General features: G+C 35.1%; 1 long non-coding RNA gene across 1 annotated transcript in view; it reads left to right on the top strand.

The window, feature by feature from the left end:
* The window catches only part of LOC145681679 (uncharacterized), a 39,359-nt gene extending 23,762 nt beyond the window's left edge, over window positions 1-15,597 (top strand). Inside the window, exons 2-3 of the long non-coding RNA XR_014130858.1 lie at window positions 1,455-1,555; window positions 15,515-15,597. This is a non-coding gene — a long non-coding RNA (uncharacterized LOC145681679). The remainder of the gene's footprint in view (window positions 1-1,454; window positions 1,556-15,514) is intronic.
* The last annotated feature ends 2,692 nt before the right edge of the window (window positions 15,598-18,289 follow it).

The following is an 18,289-nucleotide window of genomic DNA, read 5'->3' as shown; positions in this document are numbered from 1 at the left end:
ATATCTACACACAATTGAGGAGTGTATTTCCAAAACATGCTAAATCCAAAAATGTCAGATTTTGAATTTAATATGGAAGAGTATACTATGGAACCTCTTGCGTTAAATTTTGTAATTAGTTTTAGTCAAAACACATTATTTTCTGTGGTAAATTCTATTTGAAACATCACTTGCCATAGTGTTTCAATGTAAAAAGGATACAGTTTTTTCCCCTTTCTGAAGAATTCTACCAAACGGATTTAGCATGTTTTGGAAACACACTCCTCAATTTTATTCTCTTGGGTCCACTCCTTTCTGTGCTCCTACGGTAATATTTACTTTTTTCCGGAGGGGACCTTCGCCCCAACACTTTTCCCGCACAAACTAAAGATATGTGTTCGCTAATTTTTTGCGTATTGTCCTTACACAAAGTTTCGTTGCAATTCTCCATATTCTTTAGGCACTTATGTATACTTATTGGCACTTTTGATAATTCGTAATCAAAGGTTTGCAAGGATCTGTACCCCACCCATCTGTTTCTTTTGTCAGGAAAATACGGAACACGTATTCCTTCATTTTACGTCTACAATGTCTGTGCACAATTTTATTCACTTCAGTCCACTTCTTCATGCCTTTCGGACGTCAACTTTCAAAAGTTTAGGTGGAGCTTTCGAGCCCTAAACCGTTTTTCCGCTAAAAATAGAAAACATATTCATTTATTTATTTATTTATTTATTTATTTATTTATTTATTTTTTGCACATTGTCCCTACAGAAAGTTTCGTTGGAATTTTTTATGTACTTCAGGTACTTCTGACATATTCTGTTATTCGCACTTTTGATATTCCGTGATCAAAGATCTGGAGGGTCTATGCCCCACCCAACCGTTTTTTTTTTTTCAGGAAAATACGAAACACATATTCCCTCATTTTACATCTACAATATCTGTGCACAGTTACATTCACTTCCGTCCACTTCTTCTTGCCTTTCTATCAAAATTGGAGTGTTACATTTGGGAAGTGTTACATGTAAGTAATAAATTCTAAGAACTTGTCAAGTAATTGTTAAATGCAATAACTTTTGTGATAAGTAAAAAATCATGTTAGTTTAAACTATTTACCCCCTAATGAGACGACAAGTGATGACAAAATCCAGGGACATACATAGGAATCGGTTATGTGGGGTCCGAACTCCAAAAATCCCGACTTCTGTTAATTTAGTCCAATTTTAAGGATGAATTTACAAATTTTAATATAAATTAATCTTATATTGACTTTGAATTTGGACCTCTTCCGAAATAAATTTCTTCGTACGTGCCTGATACAACCTATAATGAAAGTATTATAAGCCAGCTCACGACTCCACTTGAACTTACCAAAATATTCTAATGTTTTCTTATATAGTGCATGCGAAATGGCTTTTTAAAACTGATATCTTTACAAATAGGCCTACACCATACTTTTGTTATATTTTCAGATATGTAGTGGTTTCCTTTCTGGCGCCAGTGTTCACCCAAAAGCGTAGGACCCTTGTACTGGAGAAGGAGTACAAAACAAACGAACCACCGCTTTGTGAAGGTTTGTCTCTAAATTATTATTATTTTTTTTTTACCAGTGTCTCAATTTCACAAATGTCTTTGTTGGCAACGCTGATCAGGGGCGGCTCTATAATATAGTCACATAGTCACGTGACTTCCCAATAAATACGAAGAAAAAATATGAACAATTATTATTGTATACGAATAAGGAACAAATGAAGAAAATTTAGTCATTTACTATGGAGTTTGTAACCCTGATTATCTCTATGAAAGATTTGGTAACAGTTTAAGTCACGATGATTGATGTTACTCTTTGTTCACGTGTTCTGACTTGACTCTTTCTAGCGATAGATGCACTCACAGAGCAGCTCTTGAAATATTTGCCCTTACGTACAATGTAATCACACATTTTTAGTTCGATACACATCTGGGACTGTCGGAGAAGAGAAAAAGTGGAGCCAAAGCTCCGTGGCTGCCCTGACGCGCTCAATACGAGTGAAGTAGAATACATTTGTTCGCATTTCGAACACACACACAAAAGAATTAGTCATATTATATTAAAGATAAGAACAGTAGAATATCGAATCAGTGTTCATTTGCGACGCCTATATTCACATTATTATGGAGAAAAAGTAACATTTACTTAAAAATTTTAATAATACCTAATATGTGTATAGGCCTACTTTACTTTTCTTACAACCATTTGTGGCACGAATAAATCTTCTTGAATTACATTTTAAATTGATTTACCACTGAAGTGTTGCTGTGAAAGCAAACATATAAAGCTAGAGATGTAAGTAAATATGAAATGAAATCTTTGAGTTTTACATCCCCGGCTAGGCTAAAGGACACGGTGATGATGAAAAATGAGTGAAATAGTGGAATTAAAGAAAGTGGGAGGAAACGGGAAAATCCCGAGAACACCTACGCACACGGTGTTTGTCCACCACAAAGTTCACTTTGCGTGAGGTCGGGTCGAACCAATGACCCCATGCACCACAGGTGAACGCTCTATCACTATATTGCTTATTACAAAACTATTTATTTTTTACTGTTTGTTACAAAATAAATACAAATTATTTAAAAAGTAGTTTACAAGGAACCAAAACAACATAATAAGTCATCAATTACCGTTGAGTTCATTTTTCTAGTCGCTACCTTACCCTAGATTTTTGAGTAATTCATATTCTGGCCACACTGTAATTCCTATGGATAGCAACACTGAAAATTATTTTAATTCATATTTTCGGCTGTAGAACAGGGGAGTAAAAGTGAGTAGGAATGCGGGCGGACGCCGTCCCCCACTTTCAGAAAATATTTGTGGCTTGCCCCCACTTTCTAAAAAAATTACAATGGGCAAAGATAGGCACAGGAGACGGAGTGACGTCATGTGTCCCCCTACCTTTTCAGATCCACTTTTACTTCTGTTGTAGAATAAAATGATCTATTATTCTGCAAGGTACAGGGGTTGGACAAAAAAATCTAAAACGTTTGCAAAAGTGTGAAAATCATACCTAGTATGGTGTGGGGTCTCCTTTTACGTCTAAAACTGCTTGGATCTGACGTGGAATGGACGTATACAACTTCTGAATCGTGGTGTGTTGAATTTTGCACCAATGTTCCTCCAAAAAAGATGCTCCAGTTCCGTAAGGGATGCTGGTGAAGGTCAATGAGACCGAACACGCCTTTCTAACTCAGACCACAATGACTCAATGATGTTCAGATCTGGTGATTGTGGGACCCAGGAGAGGTGTGATAGCTCGTGGTCATGCTCCTCAAACTACGATTTCACCGTTTTTGCAGCGTGACAGGGTGCCAAATCATCTTAGTAGATGCTATCACCACCAGGGAACATATTTGGGCCATGGATAGAACCTGGTCCCCCAAAATGACCTCATACGCCTTAGCATTCATCATTCCATGCAGGGCTATGATGGGACCTGCAGAAAACCACGATATCACTGCCCATAATGTAACAGAATCAAGCCCATGCTTTACAGTTGGGAGCAGACAGTCTGTATCATAGACCTGCGACGGTGTTCTCCATACGTAAACACGACCGATTGTTGGAAACAAGGTGAAGGTCGATTCATCGGACCACATTACGTGTTTCAACTGCTCATGAGTCCACGCCTTGTGGTCCTTGCACCACTGGTTACGCCTCTTCGCATTTACTGCTGTGACCAGGGGTTTGGTGATAGCGGCTCTGCCATGAATTTTCATTTTATGAAGTTCCCGTCGCATCGTTTTCGATGAAACCCAGTTCTGTAGGCCGGAATTGAGTTCAGACGTAATTTTCATTGCAGTGGTCTTCTTTTTAGCTGCTACAATCCGTTTTAATGCCGTCCGGTCCCTATCTGACAAGATTGTCTTTCGACCATTGTTGTGCTTTGCAGACGTCGTTTGCCCATGAATTGTGTATGCCCTCGTGACATTGGACAGTGCCTTTCGACACCCCCACAATGTTCGCCACCAGTGGCGAAGCGCACTATGAGGCACTGAGGCCGGATCTACCCTGTTTTCTACCGTATATTTTCTTTATCTTCGATTTCTTAAAAAAATAAAGTCAATACTTCAACATTTCGATTTTTTTGGTAAAAAATGGTACGTTGGAAACGCTTGGAGACCCTTCCGTCTCAGCCTCACCAACTCGCTAGACAGGCTTATGGGCTGTGCTGTTCAGGGAGCGAAGCTATTATCGCTGGGAATTGCACGCATTCTTGGGAAGGTGAGAAGGCTCGCCTCTAGGAGTTCAGTTTTAGCTTTGAAGAAATCTTTCAATGCTAATACGTTATTAAATAATTTCCTTAACATAGAGTAAAAAGTTCCTGTGTAGAATTATATATTTCTATTAGTGGTAACTTGTTTAATTTAGGTATAAAGACCTACTCTCAGGAGTTATTCAGACTAGCTGTTTATAGAGTAAAAAGTTTCTGTGTAGAATTATGTATTTCTATTAGTGATAAGGTGTTTAATTTAGGTATATGGGTCTACTGTCAGCAGTTATTCAGACTAGCTATTTATTTTTTCCTACATGGGGCCTAATCCATAATAGCTTGTAAAATGTAAGTCCAATACATTAAACATATGTATAAATTTGCCAAAGGCTACCGTACGGGATAAAATAAGAATATCTGTGTGTAATTTTAGTTAGTTTTCCATTTCATAGAATCAGTGGTGTATTACGATTTTGTTTCGGGACGGACTTTGCTAACTTTATTCCTGGAAATGTGAAAATTCTGCAATACTATAAAACAATAAAAAAATGAGATAAAATTTCTGTGAGTGCTTAAGCCCTAAGCCACCACCTTAAATATGCCACTGCATAGAGTACAGTATTACATACCTTGCGTTGATTCAAATGAAGTTCCTTCTGAGCATTAACATTTCTAGTGAAGTCATTATCACGTGATGCATACTTATTTTAAAGTGAGAGATGCAAGTAACAAGCGCTTATCCAAGAAATTTGACAGCTAACAGTAAGAATGTATTTTCTTTTTCTCTCCCTCCATTTTCAAATGTGCAGGAAATGAAAACAGCACCTGAGGAAGAATTTCCCCTCTTCCCCCTGCAGATCCCAGACAGAAGAAAATATGAACTGCACTTGAAAATATTTGTAGTGGAGTTAAATAGAAATATTAGTTTATTGGGCCTACCATACTTGTGGGATTACGCTTCGCCACTGTTGTCACTGAAGCTCCAACCAGACGGGCAAAAACAATCATGCCTCTTTGGAAGTCTGTCAGGTCGCCCATTTTACCGCACCACTTTCACACCACGACACTCACAGGTGAACTGATTACTGCTGACGGAAGAGAAAGGCCCACATGATACATTGAAAACAAAAAACGATCGGAAACCGCAACACGTGTTGTACAGTGGAGGCCAAACTTACGTGTCCTGTATGAAGTGCTTATAGATTTTTTGTCAATCCCCTGCACATTTCAATGTTATTGCATTCAGTTTGCATTACCAGGCAAACGACGGGATGGTACCTACTAAACAGGCTCTGGCCAACACCTTCCCAAACCCTTTTCGTTGTTATTGTTGTTGTTAAATATCCAGTATAAAATGGCCTCGGAGTTGTATCTGGCGATTGTTAAAGAAATAAATACATTTCATTATCTCTTTTTCACTTACGAAAAACGGGCAAAAGAAAAGCGGTTAGCTTCTTCTTTTTTTTTTTTTTTTTTTTTGTAATTTTTAGTAGTCTGTCCCCTTAATGGGTGTGTAACCCAATGGTTTTCAGAGGATCAATTTAGAGGGGATACAGAGGCTCAGCAGTGGAGAGCTCAGGGCATAGCGAGTCACTTAAAAAAAACAAAACAAATAAACAAAGTTACTCTTTTCCAAGTTGGTCACTAAAAGTTAGTTTTTTTTTTTTTTTTTTTTTTTTTACAAATTTGTCACTAAAAGTTACTTTTTGGGAGGTAAAGTGAATTTTTCGTGTGATTTGTGTTTTTGCATTGGCAGTTTTCTAAGAAAAATATTATAAAAATAAATGGAAAAAGGCAGAAACTTGTTACTTATTACTCTTCTGAAAGCTTCAGTAGGGCCTACTTGCTGCCACATGTGAAACAGTCAGCTTTATTTTCACTTCACCTTTTATTCTTTCTAAAGCACATTGGACGGTTGGTGGATGCGTAAGCTCTCAAGGTGGGATTGAGAATGCTTCTGTGTCTATTCAAAAGTCTATCATAATAGTCTTTTAGTTTCCTCTCGTAATAGTTAACGCTCCGCTCAACGTAGTGTGTGTGTGTGTTTGTGTGGTTCATCATGTTCGTCTTGTGTTATGCTTCTTGTATGTTCTTCTTAAGAGTAGGTGATGAATTTGAATATTTCATGGCTTTGAGAACTCTCAATGCTAAGTTAAATATAATGTCTGGGATGAAGAAATTCGGAAATAGGCCAGAACTGGTTCCACTTACTCAGAAGCTTCTTATATATGCTAAGTCTGCTTACCGTAACTACAAAGCATACTTAGAAAACCTAAGAAAGGAGGAAGCTCAAGAAGAAGAAGTAAAGAAGAAAAGATGAAATAAAACAACAAATAAAGAGAAATGAAATCTTTGAGTTTTACGTCCCACGGTTATGCCAAAGGAGACGGTGATTATGACACATGAGTGAAATGAAGAAAGTGGGAGAACCCCGAGAAAACCCACGAGCATGGTGTTTGTCCACCACAAAGTTCACTTGGCGGGGGCTGGAATCGAACCCGGGACCCCAAGCACCAGAGGTGAACGCTCTACCACTTTTTTTTTAAAAAAAGTCAACTGACTCACCGAACATGTTTCAGTAACTTACTTAACTACTTATATCTAATTTTACTTGCTTTACTCATGCTTAACTTGCTTTCTTCATTTACCTACAGCGACAGGGACACGAACACACAAATATCGAGGACAGTTAAAATCACAAAGGCTCTCCCACCGGGAATCGAACCCGGGACCCCGTACACACCACTGAGCCACCGCAGCCCTGCTTGGTCTTGGTCGTCCATATCCAATCTTTCTTTTGAACTTGCTTGAACAACTTCTAGTTTTGTACTAAATCCAGACTCCATATTGGCGTAAATATTAATATTACAGTCGATTGGTAAAATCATGAGATACCGTTATCACAACTCACTTATCTGCTTTCGATTTTTCGAACCATTTTGAAAATCTGCATTTATTTTCGCGTTTCTAAACGGTTGAAAACGGAAAGCGACTAGGTGACTTGTGATAACTAGGCTCCGGATTCTTAGGTTCGAACCTATTTTATTCCTGTACAGTGAATGCAAAAAATTCTTGTTTTCTTTACATTTCAAGTTGCTATAAGTAGAACTATATTAGTTTTATAGGACCTAAAATGTCCTAATTGGGGGGTTAGGACCTAAAAAAATCCTAAATTAGCTTTTAGAATCTATAACGTCCTAAATGATTGTTTATAGTTATTTTTAACTTGAAAAATACTTTCAAACACGTAGTCAATCGTCAACGACATAATTTCATCTGTAAAGAAGGTTTTCTTGAAAGCTCCTAACAGAATGGCTACCTTCAAGGATATGCTTCCAAACACACCACTGCCACCACAGCCCGTTGTGTCCCGTTGGGGAATGTGGCTCTCATCAGCACTGTACTATGCAAATAATTTTGAAAGCATTGTTCAGGTCATCGATTCGCTCGACGATATTGAAGCCGCTTCAATCACGTCTGCAAAAAAAGCATTGAAGTCACAGTTTGCTGTACAACAACTAAGTTACATTAAAGCCAACTTTTCTCATCTGCCTCAAGCCATCACTGAATTGGAGAAGAAGTCTCTTCCACTAACAGAAGCTCTTCAAATTCTTCAAGAAGTGAAAGAGAAAAAAGTACCTGGGGAAGTTGGAACAAAAATTGCGGACAAATTGGAGGCGGTTTTGAAACGCAGTCCTGATTTCACACAGATACAACTAGTGGGCCAAATTCTTCGTGGAGACAATGTCCAAGAAAATTTTGCTATGGAATCCCGAGAAATTAGCCAGTATGAAATATGCACCTCTTACATCGTGTGATGTGGAACGCAGTTTTTCTGCATTCAAGAGAATTTTGTCAGACGACAGGAAAAAGTTCATCACAGAAAATCTTGCCAAATATTTTGTTGTTCAGTGCCATTACAGAGAGTGAAGTGACCACTTTTTGAGCTATAGAAAATATGAAAAGTGCCGGAAAAACAATATTTGAACATTCGTATTTCCTCAGTGTATCGTTAGAAAAGTGAAGTGATATTTGTGGTGGTGTATAAAATTTCAAATATAAGAAAACTGACAAAAAACTGCTGCTACTACTACTACTATAGTACGACAGGCCATACATATGTTAAACTATATTTCAGCTATCAAAAAAAAGTCCAAGGTAAGAAGAGTTTTATTAGTTTTATTATACAGAAGACTGGTTAGCATAAAGCTTGCTAAATTAAGGTTACCATTTAAGTATGAAATAGCTAACAAAGTGTTTAAAGTGTAGTAATATTCCGTTTTCAGTAATATAACGCTAAAAATCCTAAACCGTGTTTTCAAAAACCTATAAAATCCTAATTTGAATTTTTTGGGATCTAAAAATCCGAAGCCTAGTGATAACGGTCCTCACGCAAAATAATATTGTCTAGGGCGCTCTTGTTCCATATTTCAATTATCTTTTATCTATTTGAAGATATCACATAATTACTGTAAAATTAACGGTATTTTAATTTCGCCGGGATGAGGCCTCTTAATCTGTAGCTCCATGTCTCATATATCTTTGCTACCGAAGAGATTCTAAAGTCAAAACCGATCCAATAATAGAGACAGATAATAGTTGGAAGCTACTTATTGGGAAATAATTCATGAAATGAGGAGAAACCAGGATAATCCCGAGAAAATTCACGGGTACGATGGTATCCACCACGAATGTTTATAGTCTGGGATCGAACGAGGTCCATCCAGCACCGAAGTAAGAGCTCTATCACTAAGCCATCTTGTCCCTACTTTGGAGGAAGCACTACGATTCTGACAGAGGTATTGGTCTAGTAAAATATTGTATGTTATAAACCAATATACAAGAATACAGTCAGAATGTGGAATTTGTAGGGCTTCCTTTTTCCGGAAAAGATAAGCACTTTTTTCTAAGTCAGTTATTCTTAAGAGTCTTCATCCCGGCGAAATTAAAATACCGCTAATTTTACAGTAATTATGTGATATCTTCAAATAGATAAAAGATAATGGAAATGCGGAACAAGAGCGCCCTAGACAATATTATTTTGCGTAAGATACCGTTATCACAAGTCACCTAGTGGCTTTATGTTTTCAGCTGTTTAGAAACGCGAAAATAAATGCCGATGTTCAAAATGGCTCGAAATCGAAAGCAGATAAGTGAGTCGTGATAACGATATCTCATGTAAAATGATATTGTCTAGAGCGCTCTTGTTCCACATTTCGATTATCTGGTATCTATTTGAAGATATCACATAATTACTGTAAAATTAGCCGTGTTTTAATTTCGCCGGGATGAAGCCTCTTAACTGGTTGCCCGTGTCTCTCAGAAATTGTGGAGAGCACGGTTACTCAGTGATAAACAGCTTGCCTCTGGTACGTACAGTGTCTTGTTCGATCCCCAGCCAAGTAACTTTGTTCTGAACACCATCGTATTGTGTCTGAGTTTTCTCCGAATACTCCAATTTCCTTCCACATTCTTATTCCACCATACCTTCCATCAACATTCACTTGCCTTAATCACTGTCTCCCTTAGCCTAAAGAGCATAATCATGGATCGTCAAACTGAAATATTTCATTTCATTTTTCAGGGGTTGCTTACAGTGTGTCGATGGGTCACCGTTAAGATAGTTTTTAATACGTTGTATTATTGTTGTTATTATTTGTAATAAGAAGGAGTCTATGGGGTTCATAATTTTAGAAAAACTGAGAACTACAGTTGTAGATTGGTTGTAAAAAATGCTAAAAGTACCAATAAATTCGATTTGTGATTTTTTTTTAGCATTACCGTATTAGTCGTATTATGGACAAGAAATAGTTCAGATAATTTTCTATTGATGGAGAAACGGGGAAATAATTCTACAATTACTGAGTAAAGAGACTCATTCTTAGGTGAAAAAAACGCAAAAGCAGGATAGTGCGTCGAAGAATAGGGCAGGTTACTTCAATTCATATTTCATAAGGTTGAGCACCCTTCATATTAGGATATTTCGCATTACAATTAAATAGGCGTTTTAAGGCCATTTTTACAAGACCTAAGTAGTCAACAATAGTGAACTAAATTGGGTCGATTGCACTGAGATAAAAAAAATTATAGGTGACGTACTTAAAAAGATAGGTTACATGCGTAATTCCTGTAGTTTTTGGACAACGTACAGCAAACGTATAACTGAAAACGCATGTTTTATAATACTTTCTGTATAAGTGTTCCATCTATACGTACTTTCCGTATGAAACAATGTAGGCGGTCAGGATCTCACATACAAATGGACGTATATAACATATAGCTGACGAAGGTAACATAAGTATATGCATGTGATATACGGAAAACTGTTAGATGTCAGGCATCCTGCAACGGCATGATGTAACATCCAAGGGCAATGTCTATGTAGCATACGGATAGCGTATGCTCCGTACTGATTTCTATAGCAATCAAGAGAATAACGGATTTTTCATAATATATTTGTACAATATACCGATGTCCGGAGAACGGATTTTTCAAAATATATTTGTACAATATACCGATGTCCGGAGAACGGATTTTTCTCAGTGTGCTTCATTGAGTCAGTAATTATTTCTTAACCTATAAAATATTCAATGAAATTCGGGTGAAATTGATACATTAACTCCCTGAAAGATTCTTAGCATTGACGACTCAAGTTTTAATTAATTGAGTGGGGGTAACGCAGGGACAGAAAAAGAAATGCGAGACAGCAAATTTTTGTATACGGAAAGGATAATTTTATATTACTCCACCTATATCATAATACAAGTTGTCTGCGGGAGACAGACATCGTCACCGGGAATGGATACTCGTCCTTCTATTCCCTTCTGGTGTTGTCACTGATTCTTAACTAACTAACTAACTCTATGGCCTATGGAACCCGGAGGTTCAGTGCCGCGTTCACAAAAGCTCTCCACTGACTTCTATCCTTAGCTAATTGGATCCAGTTTCTACTTTGTATTCCTATCTCTGCGAGATCCATCTTAATATTATCCTCCCATCTGCGCCTAGGTCTTCCCAATGGTCGTTTTCCTATGGGTTTACCAGTCAAGACTTTGAAAGCGTTTCTACTTTCTTCCATTCTAGCTACATGACCTGCCCACCTAAGCCTCCTAGACTTGACGACCCTAACAATGTTGGGTAAACCGTATAAACTATGTAGTTCCTCGTTATGAAGCTTCCGCCATTCCCCATTCTCGTTCCTCTTGGGTCCGAATATTCTTCTCAGGATGCTGTTCTCAAATACTTTCAGTCTATGTTCTTCCCTCAGAGTAAGCGACCATGTTTCGCATCCATACAGAACAACAGGCATGATTATCGTTTTATATATTTTAAGCTTCAAATTCCTCGACAGAATTCGCGACGACAAGAGATTTTGAACCGAATAGTAACACGAATTCCCTGCTTTTAGTCGACATTTAATTTCTTCGTGAATATGATTTTCGTCTGTTAATATTGATCCTAAATATTTGAAAGTATCCACTTTATCAAAAGTATTATTTAATATTTTAACGCCTCCACAATTTGCCGTATTACGGTCACTGATTCTTAACTTTTACATAATTCGGGGTATCGCAAACGTATTAGGGTGCAGCGAACGAAACATGTGTGTAAAACTTCTACTAGGAGAACTTATAAGAGAAAGACGGAAAAGACAAGTCAGGTAACATATATAATAAAGTTAGAAGTTCGTATGATACTAAGTCCAATAGTGAATTAGTTCAGGAATGTAAACACACTAAGGATGTATTCTAAAATTAAAAAAAAAAATGAAAAAACAAAAAGGAAAGAAAGATAAGAGAGGTTAAAGTAATGGATTGGTTATAAAATACAGTTCATTCTTAATAGTTGCACTTACAAAAGCTGTGCTCTCCATGAACATACATATTTCAGTATTTTCCAAAAAACGAGAAGTCATACACTTAGAGAATATGCCTATCGGAAGCGCAGTTCCCATTTGGAAAATTTATTCTGCTCTGAGGCAAACTAGAGTAATTAAACATGTGTATCTCTTCTTTTTATGAATTCTAACAGCGTTCTTCTAACTTGGACGATGTATCGCAAGTTTTGTTTGTTGACGTAATATACTTGATTTTAGCCTATTTTCCTCAGTCAACTTTTGATAAAATATCCCAGGATTCTTCAATTTCTTTGAAGCCCGCCCCTGCACCACATCGGATTGTGCATTAATGGAATCTACGACTAAAAATAATGAATTTTTTCCTCTTACTAGACTTCGATCCAACATTTTGTACTCGAGTTATGGCTATTTTTACATTTTCCAGACAGATTTTCGGCTGGTCGTAACGCCAAAAGGAAACACTTGTGCACCCAGGTTGGTCTATACTTTTTGTCTTATCTTAGTGTCAGGAATCAGCTCCCAAACACTGTCGATGTTGTTTTGAAACACCCTGTATACTTTTAATGAATTGTTCTGCTGATCCATGAAAGTAGTGGATACTCTTTATGAGATTATTCTAAACATGGCTGTGACTTACTTGCAGAGTATACGGGGTGGGAAGTAAACAATAGAAAACAGAGATTTCTAATATTGATTAAAATGTACTGAAACTAGCATATTGATTTTCTTATGTACGAAAAATTAATACATAGAGTGTTTCTTTTCTGAAATGTGTATATGATTTTACAATCTCTTAGTGCTGGTGGTTAAAATGCTAGTACAGGAATTGTCTCTTTAGTGCAGAAATTCCCTCCTTGCATCTTTCCGCCATTTTAGGCGAGATGGGATTAGGTAAGATGGAAATTTTCATCTCGCCTAAAATGGTGGACATTCTTATCTTTGAGATATCAGTGGCTGATAATTCGTTAGGCGAGATGGAAGGACATCAACTGAAATTAATCGAAAACTTGTTTCAGATTTTTCAAAACTTCAGTTCCTAAAAGGGACAAATTTCAGTATTAAAATTTTCGATTCTTTAATCAGAAAATGTTTAATGTAAGAATTCGCTTAAGTTAGAGGAGTGAAATGCCATACATAAACAAATAATCAAAAATGAATAAACGTGTGTTGTAGCGTTTTCAACGACTGTGCTTCTAAAACAGGGACAATTTTTTACAATATTCAAATTTCTAGTTTTATTTTATTATAAGTTATTCTTCTCGTGTGAGGAACGGGCACTGCTATCTGTTCTATTATAAGCATTCGTTATTTGTTTAGTAAACATGTTTAAACAAATGCCTAACAGTCGAACTCCATTAGGGGCAGAAAGTCATTTGAAGGTCTGCGCAATCATTTGCCCGTGAGTACACTCCTGGATGCATATCATGAGCTCCACTTTTGTTAAGAGATAACTGATGACTCATAACTTGAAATGTTGTAATAGACATCACAACAGAAATTGTATTACTCAGGGATTGATTACTTTTATCATCATAAGTCTCAACAGAGAAAATTACATCATCCATGAAGTTGAAAACTGAAAAGCTATTACTCTTTAAATGAAAATTCTGTTTGTATACGATTTACTAACGTTTAAGTGTTGTTCTTTATTAGTTCTTTTGAATAAGATTTAATTTTCATTTAGTTATGTTCAAAGTTTTAGGACGATAAAAATCTGTCTATGTAACAGTAATATCATTTCAGATTTTGCTAGGTAGGAAAGGGACGGGGTGCAAAATTCTTACCTACGTAGAAGCTTCACGTTTCTTTTCTTATTAGCGTATGTTTTTTTAAGAAGCATATGTATCTCAAACTCCGAGGAGATAGTCGCCTCCACTGTTCTCTCCAAATGACGTCCCTGCTAAATAGAGATTAGAATAAAACGTTAAGCTAAGTTAATTTCTCATTAGATTATAAAGAAAACACTGTATCTGTATATGTCATGATCGGTATGGATACTTTCGATATCTTAGAAACAGTCGCTAACAAAAATATTTATTTTCCTTCCTGCAAAAGAATATTTTGTTCACAAAATTCAAACTTTGTACGTACCAAAAGGAAATAGAACTATCTCAGCAATTCCCTAGTGGCATTTTCTAAAACTAAGTCAACTCTATACGTACTTGGAAGGAGCACTAAAGCCAAAATAAGATATACTTCTCTAGATATAAATTCTCCCTTTGACACCTTTGATAAATAGCAAAATGAAAAGAAATGAAGGGCACCAATATGATGATAAATGCATTTAACAACCTTCTCGCGTTGTGTTTATAGTTTTTGGGGATGAATGTGTTGTGACGTGGAGAAGTTGTTTTTATTTATTATTCGAAATGAGTAGGTTTGAGTAAATTTAGTTATTAGTAAGAGGATTATTTAGTAAATTAAAGAAATATTTTATTTTATTTAGAATTTTATGTATTTGGATTAATGAAAGGTGTAAGTGTGTGTGTTGTATTAGTGGATATGATTTAAAGAATTTAGATTATAGTATTTAAGCGTTTGGAGATTTGATTATAAGTAATATTTATAATTGAGGTATATATATTTTAAGATGTTTTAGTTGCTTGGTGTGACGAATGTTTTATTTTATTTTTTATTTTTTTCTATGATGTTGGTAGATTTTCGGATAATTGAAGGTTTTTAGTTTTAGGTGATGATTATGGAAGATATTATATTTTTGTTGATTGAATTTGTAAGTTACTGAGATTTGTATTGGCAGCTTGGCTTTATTATAATTAGCTGATTAGAAGCTAACCATTATAAGATGGTAGTTTGTAATATTTGTAAGATTGCAAGTTTTTGTATTAAATTTTGATTTTTTTGAACCTTTTGATTTTTGATTATTGATTTTTGATTTTTTATTTCTGATTATGATTTAATTTAGATTTGGTTATTTTTTTTTTAGACGATGGAATTTGTTGTTTTATGATTTGACGTTGATTACCTCAATTATTGGTTAAATTTTTGTTGCAAACTTTGTTACATTGTGACCGAATTTTTAGATAGTTAATTTTTGTGAATTTGAATATTATGTTATATTTAAATTGTGTTTGTGTTAACAAAAATGGTTTTATTACATTTTTTAAAAAAATTTAGGCTTACATTAATTTTTTAAAATTTTTATTTATACCATACTGCGAGCTAGCGTCTCGACAGCATTTTATAAACATTAAAATACAACTATGCATAATTGATTTTATAGACAAACAATAACAAACTATAGCAATACGTGCCATTTTAACATATTACAATTTTACATTTTTATATTTTTTAACTTAAACTTAACTTTATTTAAATTATAATTATTTTAATTACTAAAAAATAATTTATAATTATTTAATTTAATTTTTTATGTATTTACACATTATACAATTTGTATTTTTAGTTCCAGATACTCCTGCCAATGTTACGCTTCTTCTCAATGTCACGAAAGCGTCCATTTCGGAGGAAAGCGAGGTAAGAGATTAAATATTATCATTTATATTCTACAAACTTAGGCTGCATGTACAATGGCAAATTGAACTCCTTTCCTGTTCTTAAGTTTCTTATGCCGGTTACTTCCTATACTTAAGTTTTGTTCTGCCAATAATTTCCTATACTTAAGTTTCCTTATATGCATTATAGGAAAGACACATTTTGAAAAGTTTAAGTATTTAAAACATTGTTCTGTAGGTGCTGATAAAAGCAGTACTTCTAATACAATATGCACTACCTACTATTTATAATTGCATCGATTGTATAAAATCTGAACATGATAAGACCAAACTATTAATAGTTTTGTAATCAAGGCATTAGATGTGACTTATATATATCATAATATATTTCATGAGCAAAATTTCCGTAATCCTTTGTTGTAGAAAACTAACTAACTCTATGGCCTATGGAACCCGGAGGTTCAATGGCGCGTTCACGAAAGTTCTCCATTGACTTCTGTTTATAGAAAGCTGGATCCACTTTTTATTTTATATTCGTACTTCTGCGAGATCCATTTTAATATTGTCCCCCCTAATCGTCATTTTCCGGTTGGATTTCCAGTTAAAACTGAAATCGTTCAACTTTCTTCCATTCTTACATGTCCTGCAACTGTGAAAGCGCTCCAACTTTCTTCTATTCTGACTACATGACCTGCACTTCTTAACCTCCTAGAATTGATGACCCTAACAATGTTTGGTAAACGGTGTAAATTCTCCAAGAATCTTATAAAATAGAGGATCTGCCCATATATATCTTCATCCTATTAAATCAATGAAGCCAAAAAAACAATCGAGCATCGGCACATCTGATTGGCTACTCTCGTTTCCGCCATCGTCTGATTGGCTACTTTCGTTTCTGCCATGGTTGTTGGCTCAAAACATTGCAATCCTATTGGGTGGAGTGGGCAGAGTAGGCGTGGCGTATCTGTGACGTATGACTTCAAGATTTTGTTGTAAGGGCAGATCCTCTATTTTATAAGATCCTTGGGTTTCTCGCTGTGAAGTTTTCATCACTCCCTATTCTCGTTTCTCTTTTGTCTGAATATTCGTTTCAGGATTTTATTCTCTAATACGTTTAGTCTGCGTTCTTCCCTCAGAGTAAGCAACCATATAGCACAACATTCATGATTATCGTTGTGTATATTTTAAGCTTCAAATTCCTCGACAATATTCGGACGACAAAAGATTTTGAACTGAATAATAACACAAATTTCCTGTTTTCAGTCGAGATTTAATTTCTTCGTGGATATGGGTTTGGTCTGTTAACATTGATTCTTGATATAATTCCGCAGAGGATTGGAATAATAAATTAAATAGTCTTCTAAACAAGCAAAAGCCTTATGTTATCGAATTAGTTCGTTTTCTCAAGTTAGAAACCGGGACGAGTGACCATGCTTACGACAGAAAATATCTCAGCCTGCAAGGTAAAAGAAGAAAGAAAGTATATGTGCAGCTTGGCAATATATATATATATATATATATATATATATATATATATATATATATATATATATATATATATATATATATATATATATATATATATATATATATATATATATATATATATATATATATATATATATATATATATATATATATATATATATATATTGGATTGTTTTGATGTTTCAAAAGATGTTAGATGATATTTGGTTGCACTTTCATATATTCATAAGTTGTCATAAACTGTAAGTCGTGTATATATTTGATAAGAATTACATATAGGAGGTGATAACGACGGTAAACGGCCTACTGCACATGGACCAAGATCATAGAAGATTCAGATACTAATTTGACGAAAACTCTTTATAAGAACCGACTTGTGTATCCCTTTGGTGTGATTTGTGAATTCATATCAAACGCATTTCGGGGATACATTGGTCAAATTTGAATTCAACGTGAAGAATTGAGTCGGAATAATAATAATAATAAAATTTACAACAATATGGAAAGCATGTATGTATATTTTCGTATTTCCTTGGCCATGCAATTCCATATTTTCTTCTACTCAAACTATATTAAAAGTGTACAGAAACAGTGTCAGTTATTGAACATGTACAGAAGTGGGAAATCTTTTATCAATGTCAAAATATGTTATGTCATCGTTCATGGCACTTTTACGGATCTGGGAAGGATTTTTACATGTACGAATCTGGGAATGTACGCATCATAAACAAAGCCACGTGAAACCAAATCTCGCTGATTTGCTGTTGCCCTACCGACGCTTGTACTCCTCCGCAAAATAGTTCATAGATTTGATTATTGCTTTCACTATGAAGCTCCATATAAGTTAAAACTGCTATATTATTATAAATGACAAAAATATAATACGGATTATCTAATGATACTGCAATCGAGTGTGGTTAATGAAACAATAGAAATAAACTCTAAGCATGCACAGTAATTATGGAGGCGTATTCTGCTTTTAAGTCTGTAAGATGGCTGGCATGAATCCCAGTTCCGCGAGTGTTGTGGTGAAACACAAACAAGGAATCCTTTACTCACTAAGCAACAATAGTTTACCAGCGAAATTCCAAAAAAATAAATAAATAAATAAATAAATAAATAAATAAATAAATAAATAAATAAAAATATAATAATAATAATAATAATAATAATAATAATAATAATAATAATAATAATAATAATAATAATTTTTCGAGTTTTTTCTTTCTTTTCTGCTG

This window comes from Thermobia domestica, chromosome 3 (genome assembly GCF_964235325.1).
Source record: "Thermobia domestica chromosome 3, izTheDome1.hap1.1, whole genome shotgun sequence".
Taxonomy (NCBI): domain Eukaryota; kingdom Metazoa; phylum Arthropoda; class Insecta; order Zygentoma; family Lepismatidae; genus Thermobia; species Thermobia domestica.
The sequence above is the reverse complement of the archived record's forward strand: the minus strand, read 5'-3'. Positions and strand labels throughout refer to the sequence as shown.